This window comes from Austrofundulus limnaeus, unplaced genomic scaffold (genome assembly GCF_001266775.1).
Source record: "Austrofundulus limnaeus strain Quisiro unplaced genomic scaffold, Austrofundulus_limnaeus-1.0 Scaffold30, whole genome shotgun sequence".
Taxonomy (NCBI): Eukaryota; Metazoa; Chordata; class Actinopteri; order Cyprinodontiformes; family Rivulidae; genus Austrofundulus; species Austrofundulus limnaeus.
Genome location: NW_013952432.1, coordinates 713,424 through 716,822, shown reverse-complemented (window position 1 = coordinate 716,822; position 3,399 = coordinate 713,424). Strand labels below are relative to the sequence as shown.

The window sequence follows — 3,399 nt, the reverse complement described above, 5'->3', positions numbered from 1 at the left end:
ATGTGATGCAGATGTCACAAGTCTCTCCAAGCATCAACGCTGCCAATCAAAGTTCACCTGTGCTCCTCACTGTATAAACCGGGATCACGGCTGGTGTTAGCATTCAGCTAATGAATTTCTATCTGTGGCGCTGGTTGTACACTCTGCTCCAGCAGAGCATGATTATAATAACAGAGCAAGATGAAGATGGGGAGCAGCAGGCTCATAGAGATAGAGATGGAGGCAGGGACAGGGTGCTGGTGCGAATCGAGGTGCCAAACTCTGGTGAAAAGTCTGAAAGCAGAAGAGTGTAGGCAGTAAAAACAGCTGAATARTCCTTGTGGTTTTGGAATTATATCTTCACCAACCTTTATGGAGATAACTTGCAGTTGATATTTCACACCTAAACTGTATCTGGGTTTATTTTTAGTTCTATTTTTCAGCTTTATGGATATACTTGAAGCCCTTTCTTTTCTATTAGAGAATAAATCCCTTTAAAAAAAGAAAAAGGAAAAAAAAAAAGCATCTGTAAGCTTGTGAATAGATTTGGCTTCATCCCAGCGGTGATGCAAGCATCTGCAGGGGGAGCTTAGAAGCCGTGCCAGTTTGTGTAATGTTTACAATGACCGGTGAGACTGCGAGGCACAACATTTTCCATGCTAATGACTCAAGCTGCCCTCTGGCCAAGGTCAAGCTGAGGCTCAGCCTGCTGCCAAGGAGAAATGAGGTCTTTAAGCTCTGCCTGACACTTTGTGGCAGATTGGGTGCGGAGGGGTGAAAGGTTGGCAAATAATCTCCCAGGCTTGAATATCCTCGTGCTGTCTTAATCCGTCAGTGTGTTGGTGTGGTGTGTATGAAGTGCACAGACAGGAGGGAGGAAAAAAAAAAAGGAAAAGAATAAATGGGGGGAATAAAGCAAAAATTATAGGCAAAATTCAAACCATGCAGACACATTCAAGAGTCCAACTGGCTGTGAGTTAGARTCCAAACTTGCCCCAGGTGTCCTTTCGTCTGCCGGCTGTCTGATTATTGAGGCAGCGGTGATAGTAACACGTCCCGCAGTGTGACGTGGCCAGAGGAAACAGCTGTTTATTAGGATCTGGCGTGCCAAGATAAAAGCCCAACGTCGCTTTGATTCAGCTTGTTGTTGCCCCACAGATGTTTAGACGACTGTTTACATGGAGAGGCTCGTTCTTGGGGTTGTTTCTGTTTATCGCTCTGTTTGTGTCGCAGCCTGCAGGGCCTAAAATTACTACATAATCAACACTCGCTTGCTAAATAGAGAAAGATTAATAAAAAAGGGAGAAAATGTTGTTTTTAGTGTGAATACGAGCTGAAACTGATGTGAAACTCTCTTGAACTCTTTGAGAAGATTTTTCACAGCATCAGAGGCATGTTGTTTCTAAAATGTTCTTGGAAATCAGATCAGGTTTGTCAGTTTTTCAAGTTTTTCCTACACAAAATAAACTAAATTGCTTGGTAATTGGTATTTCAGATTTATTTGTAGCATTGTGGTGATTTTTGAGAGTTATCGCGTTATTTTAATCTTGTTCAGCCAATTCAAACATTATTATTATTACATTTTCATCAAATCTGACAGAACCACAGTAACTGTTCTCTGCCTTTAATTCAAGAATSATTGTGCTAAGGCACTGCTGTCATCAACTCTTGTTTTTAGCTGGCCTGTAACTGATCTATGTATTTAATTAAAAATAATTTCATCATAAAAAAAGAAAATAAAACAGTAGCGTACTAACAGAGTGCATTTTGGTACGCAACAAAGCATTTTACAATTATCATTTAGTGTCACTTGGTAATAAAACATTCATCTATCCATCCTCTACCTCTTATCCATCATTGGGTCAGGAGAGAAACCTAGATATACTTCACCACAGCATCACTCTCCAGCTCCTYCTGGAGGATCCAAAGGTATTCCCAGGCCAGAGAGGATATTTAATCCTTCCAGCGAGCTCTGGGTCTGCCCCGAGGTCTGTGAGATKTGCCCAGAAAACCTCAGAAGGGAGGCRTTCAGGAGGCATCCTAATCAGATGCCTAAAATGAGTCCTTTCGATACAGAGCAGCAGCAGCTCTAATATGAGCTGAGCTCCYTCAGAATATGTCCTCCCCGTATCGCTAAAGCTGAGCCTGGCCACCATAGGAAGCTCATTTCAGCCACTTGTTGCCAGGATCTTRTTCCTTCAGTCATGATTCATACCTCATAGCCRTGTTTACATGCGCAAAATCATTCGATCGAATTGAAATGGATTTGGATTGAATAATCCAAATGTACTCCTTATATGGCCACRAAATTTTACATGCACCARGCTTTTATTCAGAGTAGAAGTGCTGACATGCGCAGAGTWACAAACTTTCCTTAAAAACACACAGAAAAAGAATTTCTACTYCCGTGATGAACGTAAACAATACTTGTGTCTTCTTAGCTCCCAGAATGGACCCGCACCAGGTCTTAATAWCAGWGGAGAAGTTACTGCGCTCCRTGTTCCTACACTTTCAACCATCAAGGYGTTTGATAATTCTGAGCTCTTTCAAAGTTTCTAATAGAAATGTTGTCTCACTAACYGACCAGTTCTGCTTCYCCAACATATTAGCATCTAGCCAGGTGGAAAYACGTCAGGCTGACATAGGGTGCACATGAGCTGTCAGGTCAGTCTTCCACAACCAGAATAACATGATCAKTGTTTAMATGCACGCCGTTCARATTATCAATCRACATAAACCAGCCCTCTTATTCGGTTTACAAATTCCTTCCATTCGAGCTGAATCAGATCAGAATATTCTGATTGGTGTATTTACATGACACATTTTTACTCTGATTGGACTTTTATTCTGATTACTTTTGTCCATGTAAACATAGCTATTCACAGAAGGTGAGGGATGAAACATACATCAGTAACTTGAAAGCTTTTTTCATTCAACTCAATGGTTTCCTCACTACGACCACCTGAATGCCCTCATTACTGAGGATGAGGCCCCAAATCCATTGATTTGATCTCAGCTCAAGCCTATTATCGTTTATCTCGTTTATCACAGCATCGTAGAAACATTCCTAATTAAGTCCACTATGTCATTCTACAGTCCCAAAAGCTGCTGTTTTTATCGTTAAAGAAAAATGTTTGTTTCCCCTGAATGAATAAACAGAAAGAAAATTAGCATGCCATTTGAAAACAACAAAACAATCCTTGCTGTATTTTCTTTCTTTCCATCAAAATTTACATGCTGAGGCACTTCTATGTGAAAACTGACAGCACTTTTTTTTTTCCTTTTGCTTAAACAAAATCTAAATGCCTAGTTGTGTAATTTCTGGTTCTTTCTTTCTTTCTTTCTTTCTTTCTTTCTTTCTTTCTTTCTTTCTTTCTTTCTTTCTTTCTTTCTTTCTTTCTTTCTTTCTTTCTTTCTTTC

At 40.3% G+C, this 3,399-nt stretch overlaps 1 protein-coding gene across 5 annotated transcripts in view; it reads left to right on the top strand.

Annotated features, from left to right (window-relative positions):
* Positions 1-3,399, top strand: part of LOC106515527 (dipeptidyl aminopeptidase-like protein 6) — a 251,853-nt gene that overhangs the window by 229,220 nt on the left and 19,234 nt on the right. The gene's annotated exons all lie outside the window — the stretch shown is intronic.